Genomic DNA, 10374 nt, shown 5'->3' on the forward strand with positions numbered 1-10374 from the left:
TGTGTGGGTACACTCTTAGGGGAGAGCGTGAGTACGTTGTGAGCATATGCGTTGCACTGTGTTATAAAAAACCATTTTTTAGTTTTACGGACGTTCATGATAGTCAGAACAATATATGTATAGCATAAGCCGCAAAGCTTATACCCATGTCTTTTCGCTTCTGTTTATGTCTATAAGTTAGAATTTAAAATTTTTAACTTTAAATTTGAAATTGATCTTAGGGTTTTTTTTACCGAAATTTACTTTTTAGCATTCGTTTTTATATTGCTAAGAATACGCGTGTAAACATTTTATTTCCAAATTATCTTTTCAGAATTATGTTATTTGTTTTTTATAAGAAAATCAAATAATCACCCTTAACAGCCGCATGATCAGCCTAGGAGCTAGCTCGGCGTCAACCACTAAACTAAACTTACACAGCTAAGACTATATATTTATGTTGATAGTTAATTTGTAAAAAATGACTATTTGTAGATTCGACATAAAAATTCTTCCACAATGCTACAACATGTTTTACTCATTTTTTATGGTGTCAAAGTTGCATATTGAAAATTATGATATACAGTTGGAATATATATATATGAGAGAGAATATCTAAAAAATGTCATTGACCAATGTCTCTGTCTAAGAAATATCATTGACGAGTGTGAGTTCTACAAAATGTCATCATACGAACGACTTTGTTTAAGAAATATCGTCGTCATTAGGGTTGTGCCTATTTTTGCTGTTAAATACGTGGTTTATACTATAGTACTTGACGGAGAAATGCTGCGGAACCCTAACCGTGATGATATTTTTAGACGAATTTGTTTGTACGGTAGCATTTTTTATAACTCGGACTTATCGATGACATTTCTTATAATTAAGTATTTGTCAATGACATTTGTTAGATTTTCTCTCTATATAAAATGGTCAAACAAAACTTAAATGCATATATATTTGTAGAATTGTGAACTCGGCCAACATATAAGTAGCGTTTAAGATATTGTTTAATGTTGCATTAATACCTATTTAGTTTTAAAATAAAATTTACCACGCGTCCTTATGTCCCTTTAGAAAATAAATTCTCATAAATAATAGTCTTTTAGATAAAAAGCGATATTTTTATTGAAGCACAAGATATGCTACCTCTTCCACATGAACATGCGACCAAAAAAAATATTGCACTTCATCTATTCATCATTATAGTTATATTTTGATCTTGATAGGAATTTGTAAAGGAAATCGTCCTGCAGCTAACATTATATAGCGCTCATAGACCAAATTTGCTTCTTGCTGCCGCGTAAGGAAAATGTTGTTTAGCTAGCTCAACTACGCTAAACGCAACACGTAAGATCTAGCATGAAAGTACGTAATTTTTGCCCTATGTTTGCCAAATCTTTTCACTTATATTTATCCTTATAAGTTAAAATATAAATTTTTAATTATAAATTTAGAGTTAAATTTTAAGTTGTTTATATGGTAGTCCGTCTTGGCTTCCAGCTTGCCAAGAACACGTATAAATTTTTTATTTCTAAATTATTTTTAGTTAGTAAATATGTGGCTGGGATATGTTTTAAGGAAATCTACCCTATTGGTGTATTGACCATATTGCCTCTCTCCCCTTCCAATCATGTTATACATTACTCTCATGTTCAACATTTTCTTACCGATTCTATTTCATTAATTAAATTGGTTGGGGGTTTATTTTAATAGGTGTCCGTGCATGGGCAGTGTAATCGTTTCCTCATAGTCTAAATTGGCCATTGGGTGAGTGTGTTGGTTGAACAACCACCCAGTGGCTTTGTTATTGTTATTTCAAAAATTGGGATAGCTGTCTGGGAATTGTTCTTGTCAGTTTTTCTTATGCGGGTGATAGTCGGAACGCTCCCGTCAGGAACCGTAGTTTTTCCTGACGAACTGTCAGGAAAAATGCATTGTCCTAGCCTGTGCGAACCGTCAGGAAAACAATTCCTAAAGGGCAACATATTCTCCTGTAGGTTTTTCTTGACTGATGTTGGGAGAACGCAAGCATGAAATGTCTCCCTGGCTTTTGCTTCAATTCATCATAACATGTCGTCGTTTTCTGTTGTCAGGTCAAAGCCTAATGAATAGAAGCCCAAGGCACTCCCAATTAAGTGCGGTGCTCACTCGTATTTAATTTGATCTCTGGTTCACTCGCATATATGTTAACCTATATATTTTGACTTTCATGACTGCACGAGAAATTTTTTACATAATAGAATTTATTGTGGCCTTTATTTTTTGAAAAGTCATAGATGTGGGGGGGTGATCGCTTGAGACATATTTGTAAACAAAAAATAATTTACGAATAAAACTTATATATATATATATATATATATATTCTGATTAAAAATGATGAAGAACCCTCCAGATCAAGTCCAATTTTAGATTAAAAAAATCAATTTTGGTTTTATAACCGTAAACATTAAAATAAAATAAGGCCGCCGTCGCTTGGTTGGATAAGAACAATACTGCAGATTTTTAAGCTTTCCCTATCAAATCGAAAGATAAATAAGGACACAGAGATGCAAAGGCAAAGAAGGAAGTGATTGATTGATCAAGTTCAAGTTATAAGCTGCTATCAAGTTGAATTCTATACTACTGAGATGGCAGAAAAAAGCCAGCACGATTGTTATTTCTTTAGTGACCTCCAACCGATTTTAGCTTTCCCCGACTGCTACCCTTGTTTGCCAGAAGACATCGTACATATATACAAATAATTTAGATACTAATTAATCTAGCATATATACTACCTCCGTTCCTAAATGTTTGACGCCGTTGACTTTTTAATGCACGTTTGATCATTCATCTTATTCAAAAAATTACATAATTACTAATTATTTATATATCATTTTACTTATTATTAAGTACACTTTTATGCATATATATAACATTATATATTGTAAAAAAATTGAATAGGACGAATGGTCAAACGTGTATAAAAAAGTCAATGACGTCAAATATTTAGGGAAAGAGGGAGTATATTTTAATATTGACTAGATTTATATGGATGATAATAAATTTAAATATATGTATAAATAATATATATTAGTTAATAGATAAATCTAGACATAATTAAAAAAGAAATACACATGCTTAAAACTTTCAACTTCAGTTTTTTGAAATTTTGAACCTATATTTTTAAATTTTTAACTGAATTTATTATTTATTATTTTCTAATTAAAAGGCTATTAGATACTAATGATGATTGTTAGCACTAATTGTGCTCCGTTCGCTACTAGACGTATCCACTTAGACAACATAAGAAATGTAGTTTCCCCAATGTTAGATAATATATATGGGCCGCGTTCGTTTGGATGGAGGTAAGTTAACTTACCCTGGCACGAAAAACGTAGCAATAGATTATTATATAATTAATTAATTAATTATTAATTATTAAAAAATATAAAATAAATTAATGTGATTTTTTAAAACAATTTTCCTATAGAAAAATTTTACAAAAATACACCGTTTAGCAGTTCGGAAAGCGTGCACGTGGAAAACAAGGAGATAAGTTAACTTAGGTAGAGGGACGAACGCGGCCATGGTCCCTTTATATCTTTTCTGTGATAAAAAATCCTGATTCTACTAACGAGCAAGGTTAACAAATCGGCAGGCCAAAATATTTTAAATTTTGAAGAGAATTTAGCCAAATTTAAATCATCCTAAATTCACTAAAATTTTAAAAAATTCAGATAAATTTGTTCCGTATTGGAGGAGGGGGCCGAAATTCCCAAAATTTCATTAACAATTGAGACAATGACTTAGACAGCAGCATGCAACCTCTAATTGTTGGAGTAGCTTCGAGAAGGGAGAAATCTACAAATGCTGAATGCTAACGGTGGTGCTCATGACCATGTCACAGTGATGGTAGCGCTTGAACAGCAGCCATGGTGATGAGAAAATGTGCAGAGGTTTTGAAAGCCATCTATCTATGGCTAAGTGTCACCTGATTGTGAATAATTGCAATTAAATTTATTATGTGTTACATTGACTGAAGCATTTAAAATTTATCGTCTGTACAATTTCAGTGGATTTTGTTACACACCTAATTAAACTGGAGTATAAAACAACTTATGAGTTGTTGATATAATTTGGATGTTGAGCGATGTTGATGCATGCATGCACCAAAGAGCTTGGTGGATATGATTCATGGAATCTCTGCTAAGTGAAGGGATCTGTATGGACATTGACACATAACAAACAGAACAAGTATACATGTTAGGGTATCAACTATCAAATGAGACTTTGCTACCGCTGTGCTCTTTCAAAGATTCCTAACCATGTAATATATATAAAAGGGACGGACTCCGAAGTGACCTCCAACCGATTTTAGTTGTCCCCGACTGCTACTCTTCTTTGCCACAAGACATCGTACATATATACAAATAATTAGATACTCTCTCCGTCCCATATTATATGTGATTTTGACTTTCTGTTAGTAATGTTTGACCACTCGTCTTATTTAAAAAAAATTGAAAATATTATTTTTTTATTATTTTGTTTATTATTAAAAGTAGTTTAAGTATTACTTATAAATTTTTTGCACTACATTTTTGAATAAAACGAATGGTTAAAAATTACAAGTGAATAGTAATAATCCCATATAACGTAGGACTGAGTGAGTACTAATTAATCTAGCACATATATATATTTTAATATTGACTAGATTTATATGGATGATAATAAATTTAAATACATGTATAAATAATATACATTAGTTAATAGATAAATCTAGACATAGTTAAAAAATAAATACAAATGCTTAAAACTTTCAACTTCAATTTTTTTGAAATTTTGAACCTTTATTTTTAAATTTTTAACTGAATTTATTATTTATTATTTTCTAATTAAAAGGCTATTAGATGCTAATGATGATTGTTAGCACTAACTGTGCTACGTTCGCTACTAGACGTATCCACTTAGGCAACAGAAGAAATGTAGTTTCCCCAATGTTAGATGATATATACGGTTCCTTTATATCTTTTCTGTCATAAAAAATCCTGATTCTACTAATATGCAAGGTTAACAAATCGGCAGGCCAAAATATTTTAAATTTTGAAGAGAATTTAGCCAAATTTGAATCATCCTAAATTCACTAAAATTTAAAAAAGTTCAGATAAATTTGTTCCGTATTGGAGGATCGAGGGGGGCCGAAATTCCCAAAATTGCATTAGCAATTGAGACAACGACTTAGACAGCAGCATGCATGCAACCTCTAATTGTTGGAGTAGCTTCGAGAAGGGAGAAATCTACAAATGCTGAATGCTAACGGTGGTGCTCATGACCATGTCACAGTGATGGTAGCGCTTGAACAGCAGCCATGGTGATGAGAAAATGTGCAGAGGTTTTGAAAGCCATCTATCTATGGCTAAGTGTCATCTGATTGTGAATAATTGCAATTAAATTTATTATTTGTTACGTTGACTGAAGCATTTAAAATTTATCGTTTGTATTTCAGTGGATTTTGTTACACCTAATTAATTAAACTGGAGTATAAAACAACTTATGAGTTGTTGATATAATTTGGATGTTGAGCGACGTTGATGCACCACGAGGGTTGGTGGATATGATTCATGAAATCTCTCTGCTAAGTGAAGGGATCTCTATGGACATTGACACATAACAAAAAGAACAAGTATACGTGTTAGGGTATCAACTATCAAATGAGACTTTGCTACCGCTATGCTCTTTCAAAGATTCCTAACCATGTAATATATATATAAAAGGGGTGGACTCATGTGTATTTTATTGGTAGTAGAATTTAATCTATACCGTTGATTTATTTTTATCAAACAGCTGTAATTAAATTATGCTACCAACAATATTAAGTGTAATAGAAATTTAAAGGGGTAACATCATCTTTTTTATTGTAATCTTTATTGAAAAAACAAATTACAAAATACTGCTAATCAATTAATTAAAAGAATAAAAAATACTCTTTTTCTACTGGTAGTATAGTACTACCAGTAAAATACACCGGAGAGTTGCCCTAAATAAAATTATTACATACTACCTCCGTCCCTAAATATTCGCACCGTTAATATTTTTTATGCAAGTTTGACCATTCGTCTTATTAAAAAAATTTCAAAATTATTAATTATTTTTATATCATTTCATTTATTCTTAAGTATACTTTTATGTGTATATGTAGCTTTACATATTTTTTTTAAAAAATTGAATAAGTCGAATGGTCAAACGTATATAAAAATATTAACGGTGTCAAACATTTAGGGACAGAGGGAGAGGGAGTAGCATCAACCATCAAACGAGACTTGGCTACCGCTGTGCTCTCTTTCAAAGATTCACAGCGATGTACATGTGACGACATACTTTTCATTCTTCACTGGCACAGGAGATGAGGTTTTGAAAAGCATCTATATATGGCTAGCTAGGTGTCACGTGACAGTGAATTACAGCAATTTATTATGTGTTACATCGACTGAAGCATTTTAAATTTAATTATCGTCCGTATTTCAGTGAGTCATGTTACACACCTAAACATGAGTATATATAAAACAACTTAATTATGAGCTGGTGATATAATTTGGATGTTGAGCGACGTTGATGCACCAAGAGGGTTTGGTGGATATGATTCATGGAATCTCTGTGCTAAGTCAAGGGATCTCTAGGGATATTGACACATAACAAACAAACAAAACACATAACAAGCAGAGATGTTAGGGTATCAAATGAGTGGCTACCGGTGTGTGCTCTTTCAAAAGATTCCTAACCATGTAATTTACAAAGATTCACAGCCCCACATCGATCTACATCTGATGACATATTTAATGATACGAAACAATTGACTTGAACTGAACATTCAATCAATTTGTAACTAATTAATCTAGCTACCAGCTACACTGTCAGCTAAACGTGTTTCATTCATTCCGGCAGAAATCATGCATGTGTCTGAACGTTTTCCAAACTGTTGGTATCGAAAGATTGAATAAGTGCAATTTTTTTTTAAAAAAAATGGTTAGGTATATGTCTGTGCGTCCCATGGCTGACAGGCATGCAGCTGGCCTTTTCAACATAAAATGATCATAACTCTATCACTAATAATAAATTAAAAAAGTAAGTGTCTTTAACCTAATCTTGAGAGAGGTGTTCCATCGCCTACAACAAACGTAAAAAAAACGTACGAATGGTGGTGACTATGTACAAAAGCTATGCATTAAGTTGTCTCTTGTTCAAAGGCAAACTTAACCTACCCTTGATAATTATAAAAAGGACTAAGAACATTGTTAGAATATTATTAACTATGGTGCATAGGAATCAGAATCCTCGACAACTATTATAAATTATTATACATTCCATAATATTTCTCTCTGTATGGACCTAATTAATTTGCCCCGGACAAACCCTAAACCCCAAATAGTAAACCGGAACTATCCATGTAATAAGCTATATAGCAGCTAGGATAATTAATTCCCTCTGTTTCAGGTGATAATTAATACGTTTTGATTTTTCCTATATTCAACTGTGTGTATATATATATACACTTATATAAAATTAAAAAAAAATCTAAAACAGTTTATAACCTGAAATGGATGTTGTTGTAATACCTTTCATCATTCTTTGCTGCGAGACGTAAGGGCGTGGTTGACGGCTCACCGGCCGGTCACTGCGTACGTACGGTCACAATGTGTTCACATTAATTTCAAACAAAATATACACTAATAACTCACCTAATCACGTGCATCTGTCATTCTCTACAAAACGTCAAAACCCCTAACGGCGTGTACGTGTTGCTGGGTGCGAGTCGAGCTCATCTACACTTTATTAGCCCGAATTAACACAAAAAGGGGCACCACACGAAATAAAGTAGTATTAATTTTTTTTCTGGTATCACATTATAAGTCACTTTGTCTTGTTGTCTAAGTTAAACATATTTAAGTTTGATCAAGTTGGTTTATAGAAAAATCTATCAACATGCACAACAACAAAAATAGTTCAGTTAAATCCACCATTTAATATATTTTGGTCACTCGACTAAGTTTGAATTAGGACAAACAACCTAAAGTACTAAGGCGGTGTTCGGCAGTAGCATTACTAACCTAGATTTCTATTTTTTTTACGTGCGCTCGCTTCCTAAACTGCTAAACGGTGTTTTTTTAAAAAATTCTACAGAAAAGTTGATTTTAAATATCATATTAATCTATTTTTTATAATTAATAATTAATTAATCATGTACTAATCTATTACTTATATTTTCGCACCAGATAACTTATCCCAAAACTATCTAAACCGAGCGCGGCCTACGTATATCCTAAAATATAAGTATTTTTTAGGTTGTTTAGCAGGAATTAAACACGAGAAGAAAATTATTATGCTCCTTAATAAATAAGGAATGAATAATTTTGGAAGGGTAGGTGAGGGTAAAATAGAAAAGAATCTTAAAATAGAATAGATTGATGTGATAAATAGTATTGGGAATAGTACCAGAAATAATTACAATTTGGAAAGGAGTACTTGCTCCCTCCATTCCGAAATAAATTTATTTTTTAATTTTCCCATGCATACCAAAAAAAAGAAAAAAAGACTGCAATATCCTCCAATTTATCAAATTCCAACACATCCTTCACTTTATCTACTTCTAATTATTTACTCACTACTTTCACTAACTCTGATGTAATGATTTCTAAAACTAAACTTATTTTGAACAAAGATGATAAAGTAAAAATAATCTTGTTTTGGTAGGGAGATGAAGAAGAGTTGGCGCGCGAGGGGGTGGGAGAGGCGATGGCTACCGCTCGGGGGTGGCCGTAGGAGAGAGGCGGCGGCTGCTTGTTGCGGGCGGGGAGAGGTGGTGGTGGCGATGAGCGCATGACAGTGCGGGAGACACGGCGATGACGGCAAGCGCATGACGCGGGGGCGGCGCGGTGCTGGCAATGCGGCGACGACGTGAGGTGTGGGTGTGTGCGTGGCCTTGGCTCGATCGAGGGAGGAGAGAAGGGGAGGGGGAGAGATACAAAGAGAGAAGAAAGAGAAGGGCAAAATAGTTAATTTGTCTCCATGTTAACGTAGTTAACTTCACTTCACGGAAGTGTGTCGGTCAGCAGCTTTGTTTTTTAAAAACAAGGTCAAATATGCAAATTGAAAAATGAGGTTTTGCAAATTTGTCATTGGTTTTTTCTAAATTATAAGTATGCCACTGGAATGACAGTTCTAGTATTTTTTTTTTAATTTTCTAGTAGTAGTTTACAGTAACGTTTCAAACCAGTGGAAAATTTGCAATTGTCCCAAAAAACATAGTCAGATTAGTAACTAGCTTTAAAACAAGGGTCAAATGAGCAATTGCCTCTATTCTTTATGTTCATGTACATTGGCGAGGATTCTGATTATATGTGTACTATAATTAATAAAATTATGACAATGTTCTTCACCTTTTTTAATTATCGAGGGTAGGTTAAGTTTGCCTTTTAATAAGAGGCAATTTAACGTCCAGCTTTTGTCATACTCACGTAAGTACCATTATTCACGATCAAAAAACCAGCTTGGATACGTTCTTGTACGTAGGCGATGGAACAACTACTGAAGATATATATTAGGTAATCACAATGTTTTTAGATACCCAAATTCATTTATATACGCATGTCATAAGAAAAATCAATTTGTAATCATATCGATGGGTTGTATAATATAAAACTATGTGAAAGAATCAATTTTCACAGGTGATCTCCAATAAGGAAACACGTCTCATTTTTGTAGGCATGTGATGAGTGTGTTTCCTACTGTCCATCATAGATATATATTTATCTCTGGTGGACGGTTAGCCATCACATAATGCATAGCATAGAATACAATGATATTTCAGCTAAATGATACAATTGAAACTACTAGAAAATTAAAATAGCTCACCATCTCTCGTAGTCATGTGAACTACCCCAAAACCAACTTAATTTCAGGTAAATCATTCGATCTAATCATCTGATGATGTAGCCGGTAGGTACTTCCTCTATTGCAGAACAATTTTATATTTCTTGTTCCAACTTGAGATGGAGGGAGTAGGTTTCAAATTATGTCCCAGTTAAACTCAATCCATTGTTTCATAACTTGGACCCTGTTTGTTTCCTTCCAACTTATTTTAGTCCCTGTCAAATCGAATGTTTGGATACTAATTAGAAGTATTAAATATAGACTAGCTATTAATAAAACTCACATCATATTCTGGACTTTTAGCGAGACGAATCAATTGAGCTTAATTAGTCCATGATTAGCGAATATGATGCTACATTAAACATTTGCTAATCGTGGATTATAATTAATTAGGCATAAAAATTTGTCTAATGAAATAGCCTTTATTTATACAATTAATTTTGTTATCAGTCTATATTTAATACTCCTAATTAACGGCCAAACATTCGA

Source organism: Oryza brachyantha, chromosome 12 (assembly GCF_000231095.2).
Source record: "Oryza brachyantha chromosome 12, ObraRS2, whole genome shotgun sequence".
Classification (NCBI taxonomy): Eukaryota; Viridiplantae; Streptophyta; class Magnoliopsida; order Poales; family Poaceae; genus Oryza; species Oryza brachyantha.